This window comes from Trichechus manatus, unplaced genomic scaffold (genome assembly GCF_000243295.1).
Source record: "Trichechus manatus latirostris isolate Lorelei unplaced genomic scaffold, TriManLat1.0 scaffold00202, whole genome shotgun sequence".
NCBI classification, from domain to species: domain Eukaryota; kingdom Metazoa; phylum Chordata; class Mammalia; order Sirenia; family Trichechidae; genus Trichechus; species Trichechus manatus.
In genome coordinates, this window is record NW_004444138.1 from 708,708 (window position 1) to 717,982 (window position 9,275).

The following is a 9,275-nucleotide window of genomic DNA, read 5'->3' on the forward strand; positions in this document are numbered from 1 at the left end:
CAAAACAAAACCAAAAAAAAAAAAAAAAAAACTCTTCTTTTGGGAAATACCTCTCTCCCATTTACCTGCCCCCTCCCCGCTCTGCTCTGGGTCCTGAGTCCAGCTTCAGAGATTGCTGCGCTCCCTGGGCCAGAAGTAGGACCCATCACGCGCTCTGAACCAATCTCCCAGCTTTGGAGAGGGAACAAATTAATGAACAGGAAAAAATAATCTGCCAGCGCCCCTAACCTGGGAACTCAGGGCACACAAACCTCCTTTGCCTAGGCACAGGCAGAAGGGGTCTACAGATTGTGAATGCCTTTCACTCCTGTGTAGAACTGTATGGGCCCATTTTAACAGCATAGGCCCTCATTAGCACATTACAACAAGGTATATACCTGAAGCCTATTTTTATCTGTAGCTGCTATAAGGGTGAGTGGCAGATGTGCGACATTTGACACCACCATGCCCATTAAGCAGGGTCTTCACCTACCCACATCAGGGTCCTGAGGATTGGTGGCTCTGCCCATTCCACCAAGCCACCACGACAGGCATCTAAAAATAAGTGGTGATTCCCAGTCCTCATAGCCAACAGCACTGGGTACCCAAAGTCTGGCTGCAAAACCCGCCCACCTATGTGTTCTAGAGAACAGGGACACGCCTTCCACCCAAACACACAGGAGCAACAGTCAGCCTCCTGCCTTGATCAGCACATGACCCCTTACTGCAGCCAGATACCTGTGCCTACTCTAATCACCCTGTTCGTCTAGGACTGTAGGTGAGAGCCTGCATCATACACTAAGTGACTGACAACCTGGACACTTGAGCTGAATCCATAGAAGAAAAGTAAATGGACTCTTTGGCTCACAAAACTAGTAACAGTTCTAGCCACCTGCAGACAGGACGTGAGAGCTTCAAAAACACCAATAATCAAACTGGTTCACACAAACAGCCTATTTGGGAATTTCAAAATAAAACAAAACAAGAAGCTAGGACACAGTAAGCAAACATAAAATAAATAAATATAATAACTTATTGATGGCTCAGAGACAACAGTCAACATCAAATCACGTAGAGAGGCAAACCATGATGGCTTCAGCAAGCCATCAAAACAAAGAATCAAAAAACCTTCCAGAGGAAGAGAACTTCTTGGAATTACTGGAGGTAGAATTCAAAAGACTAATATACAGAACTCTTCAAGAGATTGCAAAGGAGATCAGGCAAAACAGAGACCAAGCCAAGTAACATACAGACAAAGCAATACAGGACCTTAAGAAGGTTATTCAAGAGCATAATGACAACAGGCTGCAAGAATCCATAGAGAGACAGCAATCAGAAATCCGAAAGACTAACAATAAGATTTCAGAACTGGACAACTCAATAGGAACAGAATCGAGGCAAGGGAAGTCAGAATTAGTGAGATTGAAGATAAAGCACTTGATGCCAACTTATTTGAGGAAAAATCTGATAAAAGAATTTAAAAAAATGAAGAAACCCTAAGAATTATATGGGATTCTATCAAGAAGAATAACCTACGAGTGATTGGAGTACCACAACAGGGGGGTATAACAGAAAATACAGAGAGAATTGCTGAAGATTTCTTGGCAGAAAACTTCCCTGATATCATGAAAGACCAGAAGATATCTCTCCAAGAAGCTCACTGAACCCCACACAGGGTAGATCCCAAAAGAAAGTCACCAAGACATATTATAATCAAACTTGTGAAAACCAAAGATAATGAGAGAATTTTAAGAGTGGCTAGGGAGAAACGAAAAGTCATCTACAAAGGACAGTCAATAAGAATAAGCTCGGACTACTCAGCAGAAACCATGCAGGCAAGAAGGCAATGGGATGACATATACAAAGCCTTGAAGGAAAAAGATTGCCAGCCGAGAATTATATATCCAGCAAAACTGTCTCTCAAATATGATGGTGAAATTAGGGCATTTCCAGACAAACAGAAGTTTAGGGAATTTGTAAAAGGCAAACCCAAATTACAAGAAATACTAAAGGGAGTCCTCTGGTTAGAAAAATCAGTAACATCAGATAACAACCAAAAACTAGAACACAGGACAGAGCCACCAGATATCAACCCAGATAGGGAAGTCACAAAAATAAATCAAAGTTAAAACACTGAAAATAGGGAAACAGAGACGTCAATAGGTAAAAGATGACACCATTAAAACAAAAAAGAGGAACTAAATAAAGTAGTTATAGAACTTTCATACGGAGAGGAAGTCAAGGTGATATCAAGAAATAAAAAATTGGTTTAAATGTAGAAAAATAGAGGTAAATATTAAAGTAACCACAAAGGAAACTGACAATCCTATACATCAAAATAAAAAACAAGAAAAACATAAAGACTTAGCAAATACAAAATCAACAACAAGAAAAAAGACCAAAAAAAAAAAAAAAATACATAAAGAAAAACGACTCAGCGCAGAAAATTAAGTGGAACAAAAGAACTGTCAATACCACAATAAATAAATAAATAAAAATGACAGCACTAAACTCGTACCTATCAATAATTACACTGAATGTAAATGGACTAAATGCACCAATAAAGAGACAGGGAGTGGCAGAATGGATAAAAAAACATGTTCCGTCTATATGCTGCCTACAAGAGACACACCTTAGACTCAAAGACACAAACAAACTAAAATTCAAAGAATGGGAAAAAATATATTAAGTAAACAACACTCAAAAAAGAGCAGGAATGGCAATATTAATCTCTGACAAAATAGACTTTAAAGCAAAATTCACCAGAAAGGCTAAGGAAGGACACTATATAATGATTAAAGGATCAATACACCAGGAGGATATAACCATAATAAATATTTATGCACACAAAACACATAAAACAGACTTTAACGGCATTGAAAAGAAAAACAGACAGCTCCACAATAATAGTAGGAGACGTCAACAAATCTAACAAAGGTCCAATGTCTAAAATCTACAGGTAACTCCAATACCTCTACAACAAAAATACAAATAATTCAATTAAAAAATGAGGAAAGGAAATGAACAGACATTTCACCAAAGAAGACATTCAAGAGGCTAACAGACACATGAGGAAATACTCGAGATCACTAGCTATTAGAGAAATGCCAATCAAAACTACAATGAGATACCATTTCACCCTTGCATTACTGGCATGAATCAAAAAAACAGAAAATAACAAATGTTAGAGAGGCTGCAGGGAGATTGGAACTCTTACACACTGCTGGTAAGGATGCAAAATGGCACAACCATTTTGGAAAACTATATGGTACTTCCTAAGAAAGCTTGAAATAGAAATATCATATGATCCAGCAATCCCCTCCTAGGAATACATCCAAGAGAAGTAAGAGCTGTCACATAAATAGACATATGCACACCCATATTCACTGCAGCACTGTTCACAATAGCAAAAAATGGAAACAACCTAGATGTCCATGAACAGAAGAATGGATAAACAAACTATGGTACATACACACAATGGAGGACTACGCAACGATAAAGAACAATGATGGATCTGCTAAGTATCTCACAACATAGATGAATCTGGAGGGCGTTATGCTGAGTGAAATAAGTCAATCACAAAAGGACAAATATTGTATGAGACCACTACTATAAAAACTCATGAAAAGCTTTATACACAAAAAGAAACAATCTTTGATGGTTACAAGGAAGGGGAGTGGTTGGGATGGAAAAACACTAAATAGACAATAGGTAAGTGGTAACTTTGGTGAAGAGTAAGACAGTACACAATACTCGGGAAGCCAGCATAACTTGTACAAAGCAAGGTCATGGAAGCGACATAGACATAACCAAACCCCTTGAGTGGATGAATTACTGGCCTGGGATCTGTGGAGACCATGGTCTCGGGGAACACCAAGCTCAACTGACATAACATAGTTTATAAAGAAAATGTTCTACATTCTACTTTGGTCAGTAGCATCTGGGGTCTTAAAAGCTTGTGAGCAGCCATCTAAGATACTCCACTGGTCTCACCCCATTGGGAGCAAGGGAGAATGAAAACTAAAGACACAAGGGAAAGATCAGTCCAAAGGACTAACGGACCACAACTACCACAGCCTCCACCAGACTGAGTCCAGTACAACTAGATGGCAACTTCTCTGACAGAGATCACAACAGAGCTGGAGAAAAATGTAGAACAAAATTCTATCTCCCAAAAAAAGACCAGAGTTACTGGCCTGATGGAGACTGGAGAAACCCTGAGAGTATGGCCCCCAGATACCCTTTCAGCTCAGTAATGAAGTCACTCCTGAGATTCCTCGTTCAGCCAAAGATTAGACTGGCTCATAAAAAAAAGGGAGACTAAAGGGGTACACCAGCCCAGGGGCAAGGACTAGAAGGCACGAGGGAACAGGAAAGTTGGTGACTGGAAACTGTCATAGGTTGAATTGTGTCCCCAAAAATATCTGTCAATTTGGCTGGGTCATGATTCCCAGTATTGTATGATTGTGTACCATTTTGTAATCTGATGTGATTTCCTTACGTGTTGTAAACTCTATCACTAAGATGGATTAGCAGCAGTTACACTGATGAGGTCTACAAGATTAGGTAGTGTCTTAAGCCAATTTCTTTTGAGACATAAAAGAAAAAAGCAAGCAGAGACATATGGGAACCTCATAGCACAAAGAAACCAATGCCGGGAGCAGAGCGCATCCTTTGGACCTGAGGTTGCTGTGGAGAGAAGCTTCCAGACCAAGGGAAGATTGATGACACGGACCCTCCTCCAGAGCCAATGGAGAAAGCGTTCCCCTGGAGCTGACACCCTGAATTTGGACTTGTAGCCTACTGGACTGTGAGAGAATAAACTTCTCTTTGCTAAAGTCATCCACTTGTGGTATTTCTGTTATAGCAGCACCAGATGACTAAGACAGAAACCCAAGGTTGAGAAGGGAGAATGTTGACATGTCCTGAGGTTGGTAACTAGTATCACAAAAAATATGTGTACTGTTTAATGAGAAGCTAGTTTGTTCTGTATACCTTCATCTAAAGTACATTAATAAAAAAGAAAGAAAGAGGTCATAAAAAGACAGGAAAGAAAGAAAAGGCCAAAATGGATGTCAAAAGAGACGACGAAATTGTTCTTGAATGTACAGTAGCTAAAGGGAAAGGAAGAAATGAAGTAAAAGAGCTGAACAGAAGATTTCAGAGGGCAGCTCGAGAAGACAAAGTATTAGAATGAAATGTGCAAAGACCTGTATTTAGAAAACCAAAAGGGAAGAGCATGCTGGGCATTTCTCAAGCTGAAAGAATTGAAGAAAAAATTCAAGCCTCGAGTTGCAATATTCTACGGGGAAAATATTAAACCACACGAGAAGCATCAAAAGAAGATGGAAAGAATACACAGAGTCACTGTACCAAAAAGAAACAGTTCAATGTTCAACCATTTCAGGAGTTAGCATATGATCAAGAACCAATGATACTGAGGAAGAAGTCCAAGCTGCACTGAAGGCACTAGTGATAAGCCTCCAGGAATTGATGGAACACCAACTGAGATGTTTCAACAAAAGGATGCAATGCTGGAAGTGCTCACTTGTCTATGCCAAGAAATTTGGAAGACAGCTACCTGGCCAGCTGAGTGGAAGAGATCAGTATTTGTGCCCATTCTAAAGAAAGGTGATCCAACAGAATGCAGAAACTACTGAACAACATCATTAATATCACATATAAGTAAAATTTTGCTGAAGATCATTCAAAAGCACTTGCAGCAGTACATCTACAGGGAACTGCCAGAAATTTAAGCTGGATTCAGAAGAGGATGTGGAATGAGGGATATCATTGCTGATGTCAGATGGATCTTGGCTGAAAGCAGAGACTACCAGAAAGATATTTACCTGTGTTTTATTGACTATGCAAAGGCATTTGACTATGTGGATCATAACAAATTATGGATAACACTGTGAAGAATGGGAATTCCAGAGCACTTAATTGTGCTCATGAGGAACCTGTACATAGAACAAGAGGCAGTCGCTTGAACAGAACAAGGGGATTCTGGGTGATTTAAAGTCAGGAAAGGTGTGTGTCAGGTTTATATCCTTTCACCATACTTATTCCACCTGTATGCTGAGCAAATAATCCAAAAATGAAGAAGAATGGGGCATGAGGATTGGAGGGCGACTCATTAACAACCTGTGATATGCAGATGACACACATTGCTTGCTGAAAGTGAAGAGGACTTGAAGCACTTGCTTATGAAGAACAAAAACTACAGCCTTCAGTATAGATTACATCTCAACATAAAGAAAACAAAAATCGTCACAACTGGACCAGTATGCAACATCATGATAAACGGAAAAAAGACTGAAGTTGTCAAGGATTTCATTTTACTCGGATCCACAATCAACGCCCATGGAAGCAGCAGTCAAGAAAGCAAATGACGCATTGCATTGGGCAAATCTGCTACAAAAGACCTCTTTAAAGTTTTAAAAAGCAAAGATGTCACGTTAAGAACTAAGGTGTGCCTGAACCCAAGCCATGGTGTTTTCAATTGCCTCATATGCATGCAAAAGCTGGACAATGAATAAGGAAGACAAAAGAAGAATTGATGCCTTTGAGTTATGGTGTTGATGAAGAATATTGAATATGCCATGGACTGCCAGAAAAACAAATCTGTTTGGGAAGAAGTAAAGTCAGAATGCACCTTAGAAGCAAGGATGGGATACTTCATCTCACATACTTTGGACACGTTATCAGGAGGGACCAGTCCCTGGAGAAGGACATCATGTTTGGGAAAGCAGAGGGTCAGTGAAAAAGAGGAAGACCCTCAAAAATCTGGACTGACACAGTGGCTGTAACGATGGGCTTAAGCATAACAATGATTGTGAGGATGGCAAAGGACTGGGCAGCATTTTGTTCTGTTGTACATGGGGTTGCTAAGTGTGGGAACCAACTCAGAGGCACTTAACTACAACAATAGCGACCTGAACTTATCATACCCAAGTTAACCTCCATTCCACGCCTCCCCCACTTCAAGTGGTCCAAATGCTAAGTCAAGCAACAAGGACAACAATCCTTGCTCCAAAACTGCACAAAGAGGGACTGTATTAGCAATGGTATCAACCACGCCAGTGTTGCTAAAACTCTCAATTGTTGGGTGCTGATCTTAAAAATTCCTGATTCGAATTCCCGAGAAGTACATTTCCTAGAAGACAAAAGAAGCAAGGAATGACACTTCTCTTCTGGACTCCATCACATGCAATGACAGAGCTGATGTTTCAAAACCCACTTCCAAATAACAACCTCTAAATCCTCAGAGTGGGTGGTACAAATGGTTAACATGCTCAGCAACTAACTGAAAGGTTGGAGGTTCAAGTCCACCCAGAGGTGCGTGAGAAACAAGACCTGGCGATCTACTTCTGAAAGATCATAGCCATTGAAATTCCTGTGGAGAATAATTCTACTCTGACACACACCGGGTTGCCATCAGTCAGACTTGACTCAATGGTGACTGGTTTTTGTAAACCCTTAGAGGTGTGACTAGGGTATCCAAAGCAGTTGTACAGAACAGTGCAGCCTCCAGTATGGAAAGGTCAGTTTATGTGATGAACACTTGTCCATTAATCATCTAAGGCTTCCAGAAGCATCTCAGCTGCTTGTCAATATGCAGTTCCCTGGGCCCATACCAAAGTAACCAGAGAAGCATCTTTGGGGTAGAGCCTAGGAATCTGCATTTTAATGAGCTCCCCAGGGTACATTCTGAGAACCACTTCTGTACGAAAACTACCCCATACGGGATGTCATGGATTGAACTGTGTCCCCTAAAAATATCTGTCAACTTGGCTAGGTCATGATTCCCAGTATTGTATGACTGGCTACCATTTTACCATTTGATGTGATTTCCCTATGTGTTGTAAATGCTATTACTATGATGTAATAAGATGGATTAGTGGCAGTTATATTGATGAGGTCTACAAGATTAGATAGTATCTTAAGCCAATCTCTTCTGAGATATAAAAGAGAGAAGCAAACAGAGAGACATGGGAACCTCCTACCACCAAGAAAGAAGAGCCAGGAGTGGAGCACGTCCTTTGGACCTGAGTTTCCTGTGCCAAGATGCTCCCAGACCAAGGGAAGACTGATGAAAAGGACCTTCCTCCAGAGCTGACAGAGAAAGCCTTCCTCTGGAGCTGACACCCTGAATTTGGACTTGTAGCCGACTAGACTGTGAAAGAATAAATTTCTCTTTGTTAAACCAATGCACTTGTGGTATTTCTGTTAGAGCAGCACCAGGTGACTAAGACAGGGGGTCGAGGACGACTCTGCACAACTTCTAACCCTTCTCCTGAGAAGTCATTAATTTTCCTCCAAACCTGTCTACACCTGCTGGCGAAGCTGATGCCCCTCACTGAAGGCCCCTGTCACTAAACATTGATGGGGAGTCACCAAGTTCGGGGGAGGCGGTGCAACATGCCCAGGGATCACTCCGTTAAACCCTGCTGCAGGCACCTGAGCACAGCCCCAAACAGGTGGAGGGACTGAGTCTACAGAATCTGGCCCTAGAGTATATCCCAACCTGCTACCCTGAGGGTCACAGAAAGCAGACAAGAAGGAGGGACAGAAAGCACAGGCCTTGAGAGCAAACGCACATAAAGGAAATCTGCAGGCAGGGCGACCAGACGTTCGACCAACTTCCATCAAGTCGATTCCTATTCATGACGACCCTATGTGTGTCAAGAGTAGAACTACTCCATAGCGTTTTCAATGGCTGGTTTTTAGGAAGTAGAGCACCAGGCCTCCAACCTTTCGGTTAGCAGCCAAGCGCGTTAACTGTTTGCCCCACCCGGGGACTCCCTGGACGCTGGAGGCCTCCACTTTTTTGCCCTATTAAATATCTTGGTACTTCTTTAAACAATATTATTTTTCTCATTACAAAAGTAATACACAGTCATTGGAGAGATTTGCTCTCCTGTTTTCAAATAAGTGCTACCATCCTTCAAAAACGAAAACAAAAAAAAATCATGCAAAAAAGGAAGAGTTCAGCTATAAACAGCAGCAAACTCACTAGGCTTGTCTGGATGCGCTAACCCCGCTGGAATCTGATCAAAGCTGATTTATTGAGAAAAAATAGGCTGCGTATCAGAGGCTGACATCATCTTCATATTATACAGACTTCAGGGGGAAAATTCAGTCTCTGCTGAATGTATCCTCAAAAGGATAAACTTTCCACCTTCCTGTGAAGCAGTTACTATAAATCAGATTTGCAAACGTGTGCAAAATGCTCCCAACTCAATGAGTCTTTTGTCAGCCAGGTGGGAGCTGGGGAGTGGAGCCCACCCTTCCTG